Raw genomic sequence first — 8,622 nt, forward strand, 5'->3', positions numbered from 1 at the left:
GAACAAACCAAGGCATACTGAATGTTTTAAAATCAGGATAATTGTTCATCTGGGTTGCATCCCTTCACCATAATTATTCAATCTGTATGCTGAGAAGCTGGACAAAATGCAGCAGAAAGTGGCACCTGGATTGGAGAAATACTTATTAACAACCTGCAATAAGCAAATGACACAACCTTGCTTGCTGAAAGTGAGGAGGGCTTGAAGCATTTGCTGACGAAGATTTCAGCTGCTAATATGGATAATAATGCTACAAAAAGAATACAAAAATCCTCACAACTGAAACAATAAATAACAAAGGGTTTTGTTTCGGTCCACAGTCAATGCTCATGGAAGCAGCAGTGGAGGGATCAAAAGACCTGCTGCATCGGATAAATCTGCCGCAGGAGACTGCTTTCAAGTATTGAAACATAAGGGTGTTACTTTGAGGACTAAGATGGGCTTGACCCAAGCCATGGCACTTTCTGTTGTCTTAAATGCATGTAAAAGTTGGTGCTGGCGGAGAATAGTGAAAGTATTATGGACTGCCGAAGGTATAACCAAATCTGTCCTGGAAGAATGACATGTTGTCAGGAGAGACCAATCCCTGGAGAAGAAGGCCAGGCGTGGTAAAGCAGCAGGCAGTGAAGAAGGGGAAGACCTTGGCCACCATGGATTAACACAGGGGCTGCATCGATGGGCTCAAACATACAAACAATTGGGTGGATGGCAGGGGCTCATGCAGTGTTTCATTCTGCAGTACGTAAAGTTACTGAGTTGGAATTGACGTGATGGCATACAACAACAACAGCTTTTGATATAAGAAGAGATGCTTTTGAAGGAGTGGAGGAGATGTTGGCAGCTACATTTCGAGACTGGCACTGCAGATATTCAACTATATTAGACAGTATATAATAATCACAAACCTTTAATATCAGTTAATCTAAATCTCCCACCTCACCTTCAGTGTGGTAATGAAAGAAATTAAGTTAAAAAACAGGCAAACAGCAAAAGCAAATCAGATTTTGACAACTATGTTGAAACCTCTGGTAGAGATCTTTAGGACTTACAATTTAGCCTTATAGCCCAATATGATTCTGAATGTAAATGCCTATAGAGGAGCCCTGGTAGTGTAGTGGTTACTGGTTGGGCTGCAATTTGTATGGTCAGAAGTTCGAAACCCCCAGCCGCTCCATGGGAGAATGATCAGGCTTTCTATTCTAGTAAGCAGTTACAGTCTTGAAACCCACATCAGGTTGCTGTGAACCAGCACTGACTTGATGGCAGTGAGTTTTGTTTTGTTTTTATAGAGGAAGACAGTTGAAAGAAGAGAGACAAAATGCCCATCAATGGCCTACAAGTTTAGAAACAGAAAATTTCAAATATTAAATTCAAAGAAGAAAATCTTCATTGGTGAGGAGACTAATAATGGAGTGGGGAAAAAGATCAATGGGTTAACACAGACTTTCCCACATGCTTCTTTCTGCTTCACGTCCTCTTTTGGGAGAGGCAGGGGGCTCTCATCTGCTATTTCTTTGTACTGTGGGCATAGGTGCTTTTAATCAACTCTTGCTCAGGCTTTCCATTTGTGGTTTTGAATTTTCTGAGGAAAATTGGGGGATAATCTTTTATAATGTGACAAAATGAAGTAAACATCAAACCCTAGGTAAAAAAAGACCCTTCTTCATGAAAAGATAAAATAATAATAAACAACTATAATATTTATTTTGGCTATTTAAACAAACGATTTCACTTTATTCCTAAGATTCCTACTTACAGTCTAGATCCCTGTTTATCACATTCTGATCTTCAAGATCACCAGGGGAGCTTTAGGAAAACACATTCCTAGGGATGTTTTTGTTACATATTAGACTTCCGGGTACTGGAGTGGGCCCCAGGATTTGATTAAAGAAAGAAGAAAAGGAAAAAAAGAAGCAAACAAAGAACAATAATAATATCTTGAATATATTTGAGGATACCAGCTTTTGTATTTCATCTCTGTTTTCATGCAGTAAGTTACCTAAGAATACATGAGATATACATTCATGTAAGAGAAAAGGCTTGTTTTTCGTGAGAAAAAAAAAAGTGTTTATGTGGAAGTAAGGCAGGTGTGGTGGAACTGTGATGTGATAGACGTACTGGTAGCCAAAGACACCTACTACAGGGATAAAGGGATGAAACGTTTTGGTTCAGGGAGTGGGGTATTTGCAGGGGCCTGTTGATTCCCAGGTGTTAAACAGCGATGAAGAGGGAAACTCTTTGTTGAGCAGGTTATTTGGGCCACTGGAATAACTGAAGTTTGCACCATTGGGACAATCCACTCTGGACAGTGGTACAACTAACACAAATCTCCCCCTTGATCTTGACTGTTGAAATGTGGCTCGACAACACACAGAAATCGTTTTGTTCTCCCATTTAGCAGTGTTTCCTATGTCTGGTCTTCAGATAGTGTCATGATGAGTCAGAATCAAGTCCACGGAAATGAGTGTTGGCCTTCAGATGACCAACTGGAATGGAGGGAAGGACATATTCCATTTCTAGGGATCAATTTTGATGTCTATCCAATATGGGTGATTCATCTCTTGATTACTGATATTTAACGGTCAGACTCAAATGCATTGTTCTGGTGAGGCCAAGGTTTCAAAGAGGAAAAGGTGCATAGACGTGGATGTCTTAGCTGTTGGCTGCTAATGTCAGCCACAACTCACCCTTTCGGAGAATAATGGAGTCAAAATGCACCTCAGAAGTTACAGAGAGAAAAATCGAGGTCAGGAGAGTACTTGCTTCAAGTACAAAGGCTCACTGGGGACACTGAGAGACTTTGGAATGAAGTTTCGACTAGACCTCAAGACATGTATCTATTAGCCTAGGATGTTCCTCCCTTCTCCACTAGACTGTCTGATCTTTAGCACCATTACATTTATAATAAGTTGAAATTCATCATTTCGTGGCAAGGAAGATGGAAGAAATGGGCCTATTTAGATTTCTATTTCACCAACTCAGATAGTTTAATAGAGAATCAATCTTGGCCTCACTGAAATTTGTGAGCTTGACCTAGTTTCCTTTTCATAGGCTTTCATAGAGTTTGATCACCATTTAATGGTAGTATGTTAAAAGCAGAAGCACCACTCTTCCAAATGTCTGAGAATATTCTGTAAATTTAGGAAACTTACTTCATAACAAGCATATTTGAAAATCACCTTCTTCTTCGGTTGCAAAAGGGACCAAAATTATTACCTATATATGGAAGAATGTATTTGGGATACAGAATATTACAGGCAAGAGTTATATTTGATGAAATATATCATGGGGGTGCTTTGAATATTCGTGAAATTTTACATTGAATTTCTAAACTTAATTTCTGACATATAAATTTCAAAACCATGACTGAAGTGGATGATGCTGTTAATAGGCTATGTGCATCTTGAATAAGAGATATTTTTAAGGATTTACCAAGAAGATCAGATTTGATCATCAAAAATATAAAGGGATAGAAAGTAGGTAAAAAAAAATGTCCAAATGGTAACAGTACTGGGCATATTCTCCCCTGAGGTTCTAGTTAAGTATTGTTAAGCATTATTTTCTGGTGTGAGGGCCCTCCTCCCAGTTTATCCACCAACAGAAATGCAATCTGCTTCACCAAAATACACATGGCCCCCACCCCTCATCTTGACTCGAGTTTCCAGTGAGTTTCAGTGACTCTTGCAGGAGTGTCTGTTAATTTGCGGTGACTTTAGCACAATGCTGTATGGCAGCAATTCTATGGTCTTCCCCATCTCTTCCTGGCTCGAGAAACTCACGCCAGCTGAGGTGGTGGTCTCCTCGCTGGCAGTGGTTTGTCAGAAGTACAAACAGATGGGATGACACGTGGTTCCTGGGAACATTTCGAAGTCAATTATGGCAAATGGAGTTGGGTTAAAATGTAATATTGTGGCATTTGATCTCCCTTTTGCAGTGTTTCAGGTTCTCATATCTTCTGCTTGGTGTTTGATGGAAGATTTTCTCTGTTTTGTCTAGGCATTGTTGTTGGTTTTGTTTGTTTGTTCATTTACTTTCTGTCAGTGTTTTATATGATCTTCTGTACATGAAATATAGTGTAGGTATAGCTATAGAGACAGTAACTGTATTGATAATTGCCTAGGGGTATGGCAGAGGGGGGTGGTGGGGGGTGGCATGGAACAGCAAGCTAACAACAATGAGTACGAGAAGAAAATAGTCTGAAAATGATTGTTGTACTGATTACACAAATTTTCTTAATGTGATCAAACAATTCAATTGAATGATATATGAAGGATAAAAGTCATGATTGTCTTTGGAGATAATAATGCATCTCTTGAGCTAGGTGAAGGATACAAAGCTGTATTCTTCTCCTCCTCCTTCTTAGGTATTCTTCATATTCTGAAAATATTTTATAACTAGTATTTTGTACCTGCCCAATATATTATAGCCACTTCCAAAACAAAACGAAGCAATACTATTAATGGGGAATAAAGGTAAAGTCCATTTTTAGTGAAAGAAATGCAATGATGTGCAAGTGTCTATGAGCCACCCCTTTCAATTAAAGAGGCGAACAAAGGAAAACACAAGTAAGAGACACACTAGAGGAAGAACCCACATATGAGGAGACACACCGGATGTCGACCACAAAGTTTTCAAAGCTCCCTCTGTGTTTTGAACATTGTACAGAACTGCTGAAATGGAACTGTAGGAGAATATGTTAAGTGTGAAGTAAACAACCTTTTTCTATACAGAACTGGATAGTAAATAGTCTAGACTTTGTGAGACATATGAACTCTGTTGCAACTATTCAACTCTGTCTTTGTAGCACAGAAGAAGCCATACAAATGACATAAATAGATACATTTGACTGTATTGCAATAGAATTTTATGAACCTTACACTTTAAATAATTTCCGTGTATTATAAAATACATTTCTTCGGAAGTATTTTTTTTTTAATGGTGGAAACTATTCTTAGTTCATGGGGTATAGAAAAACAGACATTGGGATTCATTTTATATCCCAGGCAATAGTTTTCCCATCTTTGTGTTAAATGACTGTGAGATAATGGAAGAATGGGTAAAGTGAATAATGCCAAGAATTACAACATTTTGAAATATTCATCTTCATTGCTCTTTCAAGATTCAGTTGAATATTTGCTTTCTATCAACAAACTGGTTTCTCTCTTTCTTACTGTGTATTTTTATGATTTCTATTCAATGGTTATTTCTCTGCAACATACCATAGTATTATGACTCAGGCAGTGTTATCCTTTGTTTGGGTCCAGCCCAATGTTGAACAGGTGGCAGGTGGTCTATCAATATTCAATGTCATTTTTGAAAGGGAAGCTACGAAATAGAATGCATTCTGGACTAATCATATCAGTTCTTATTTTAATGGTTGCATATACTATATGTCCTCCAATTATACTAAATCTATAAGTTAATCATGATAAATTACAGGTGTATACATTGAAACAGTAGATATAAAAACATTTAAAAGGTAGGTAGTTTTACTTTACAATGAAATGGAAAATAAATAGATCTGTTTTCAGATTGTAATCTAATCAATTAAGTTCTACATACCCACTCAGGAAAAACAGCATTCTAGCTATTTCAGAGAGTGAAATCAAGTTTTGAGAGATAATTTCTAAGCTTTTTGGCCAAAGAATAGTTGTAAGTCAACATGGAAGTGAGGAACCAGAGATACTCTGTGGCATAGCCCATCCCTTGGACTAGGCAGCGTTTAGTCACATGCTTTTCTGTCAGTAGTTCAAGTTCCACATAATCATCATCACCTTGCTCCCACCTTGGAGACTACAAGGAAGCCTCATACAAATGAAGATATGTTCACTGTCTCCCAAAAATGTAGACACAACTTCCTCTCACTCGCTATACCCTATTTGGGAACTAGCACACTAGTTCAGCTACATTTCCTTCTAGATATTTTATAACTTGAAGGCTAAATTTCAAAATAATCCTTACCAACACTCTTTGCATAAAATATAGGGGAAAGGGGAAGGAGAAACCAGATATATACATACAAACATGTCTGTAAAGAACAAGGAAGGATATATTACCAGTTATTGTTTCCAGTTCTCAAGGTGTATAGCTCAAAGGTATACCTTCTCTTACTATCCATTCATTTCGTTTGCTCTTAGCTGCCATCTTGGTTTGTTCTGGTTCATTCCCCGGTGGGGTAACCCCACATTTCATTGCATACACCGGAATCTTTTATGGCCCTTATCTTATTGAGTTGCTGGTTTCCACTTACTAGTGCACTTAGATATGGAAAGCTATACCTCCAACCACCTCCTAAGACCTAGAAATCAATGGGCAATACTAGGATCTCAGAATGCACAAAACTCCATCATGCCTTTGCTTCACTGAGGGCAATACACTCTGTTCCAGAGTCCTTCTCCCTCTGTTTCCCCCTTCCATCCCAACATGTGATAGGTTACTTCTCTTCCCTAATTAAACATTTTGAGTGCTAGTCATTTGTAATGATTTATGGCAGCTGTGCTTTTGCCAATCTTACACAGTATTTTTCTTATTCCTTAATTGTTTTAGCAGTGATTCAGCCATTAGTTTCAGAATTCTGAAAACAGGAAACAGAAGTCTTCTATTATAGACGCCTGCCTAATTAGCTCAGAGGCTGTCTAATGGGGGCTATTAAAAATGCAAATGAGGTATGATCAAACAGTGAAAAGTTTGGTCCTGACAGAATATACTGATGCATACTTTCCCCCGTAAAATCGACCACAATTCTGAGTGTAATTCCTTCCTCTTCGTTCACCACGTGAAGTAGCATTCCTTCCTGTCTTGGGATGGACGGCCGTGTAAGGAGAGTTCTTAGCAAAACCATTCTTATTTCCCTTCTCTTCCTCTCAGGCAGGAGCCCTGGTGGGATAGTAAGTGATACGTTGGGTGGGAGCTTTCCACTTCTGCAAAGGATGACAGTCTTGGAAACTCACTGGGGCTGTTCTACCCTGTCCTGTGAGTGGGCATTGGACTCCATGGCAGAACGTTTGGGTGGGGGTTCCTTTCAGGGAGTGGCTCTCAAACATCAGCATGCATCAGCAGCATGCATCAGAATCAACTGTAGAGCTGCTTACAGACACGGGATTCCTTCCACTTCCAGAATCCCCAATTCAATATAATTCTAGAGAGGGGCCTCAAGAACTTGTATTTCTTTTCTTTCTTTCTTTCTTTAATACTTTTATTGGGGGCTCTTACATCTCTTATCATAATTCATACATTCCTCCAATGTGCAAGCACATTTGCACATATGCCGCCATCATCATTTTCAAAGCATTCTCTTCCCACTTGAGCCCCTGATATTAGCTCCCCATTTCTCCCCCCTTCTTCCCCCACCCATCCTCCCTCATGAACCCTTGATAAGTTATAGATTATTTTTTCCATATCTTACATTGTCCTCCGTCACCCCTCACCCACTCTTCCGTTATTTGTCCCCCTGGGAGGGGATTCTAGGTTGATCGTTGTGAAAGACCTTATATTTCTAACAACATCCTGGTGGAAGCTGCTTTTTCTGATTTGGAATACCCCCTCTGATATCTAGTCGAAGGCTTTACCTCTGAGGTCAAACATTTGCTCTTTTTCTTTCTTCCACATCATCTCTCTGGACTTTTTCTTCACAAACACTCCGAGCCTGGCTTAGTTGGGTCAGGTGTTGTGCTCACTGGAACAACCTCCGTGACCATCTCTCAAAGTAAGTCAAGGTTAGGTGTGTGTCCTTTATGATTACATTATTACCATATGACTCAGAAGATGAGCTATGAATCTAGATTGTAGGGGGTCTGAAGCTTGAATAATTTTGAAGAACATCCTTGTTAGGTGCCATCGAGTCAATTCCAACCCAGTGACCCATTGACCTCTGCTCAACAAAAGCAAACACTGCCCAGTCCTGTGTTCTCCTCACACTGGCGCCTAGGCTGGGGCTCACTGTTGCAGCCACTGTGTCCATCCGTCTATTATAGAGCCTTCCTCTTTTGCAGCATCCCACTTCTTGACCAAGCGTGATAGCCTTTTGAAGAAAATGAATTAAAAAATGCAAGTATACCATCTCCAGGTTTTCTTCTAGTGGCCATATGCGTGATGGACCATAAATCTTGCTGTTTGCCCCCGCACCACATTATATTGAATTATTTGATGCTTTGTGTATCGCCCTCACTAGACAGTGAGCTCCTCCTGAAGCTAAACCGAGATTGAATTTTATCTGTGCCCATCCTCCTCCATCCTGTTTATCGCATAGCACGTGGAAGCGGATGTTCAATAGATGGTGTTGACTTAATCTTTGTACATCACATACACATTGGAAAAAATATCCCATACCGATTCTTCTCTTCCATAATGAGATTCTTACCTTTCTACTAGTGCTGCTCCCTCACCGCATTCTCCCTCTCTCTGCACGGTCACATTCTCCTTTTGCTGGTGTAGATGAAACCGTGTCAAGGCCCCTGGCATAGCATGGTTCTACTTCATGGCCCAGATGCTTGCTCCTCATCCTTCAAGACCAGTTCTAATATCACTTCCTTTTGGGAGTGCTTCTTGCAACCTTCTGGAGGGAAGAGGTCTTGCAGTTCCTTGTGTAAACATTCAGTAGAATCTCGGTTCTCAACCTGTGGG

At 39.8% G+C, this 8,622-nt stretch overlaps 1 pseudogene; it reads left to right on the forward strand.

Annotated features, from left to right (window-relative positions):
- The first annotated feature begins 3,720 nt into the window (after nt 1-3,720).
- LOC101641407 overlaps nt 3,721-8,622 on the forward strand; it is a 6,425-nt pseudogene continuing 1,523 nt past the window's right edge.

This window comes from Echinops telfairi, unplaced genomic scaffold, assembly GCF_000313985.2.
Source record: "Echinops telfairi isolate 266 unplaced genomic scaffold, ASM31398v2 ScPeMD7_7400;HRSCAF=8409, whole genome shotgun sequence".
Lineage (NCBI taxonomy): Eukaryota > Metazoa > Chordata > Mammalia > Afrosoricida > Tenrecidae > Echinops > Echinops telfairi.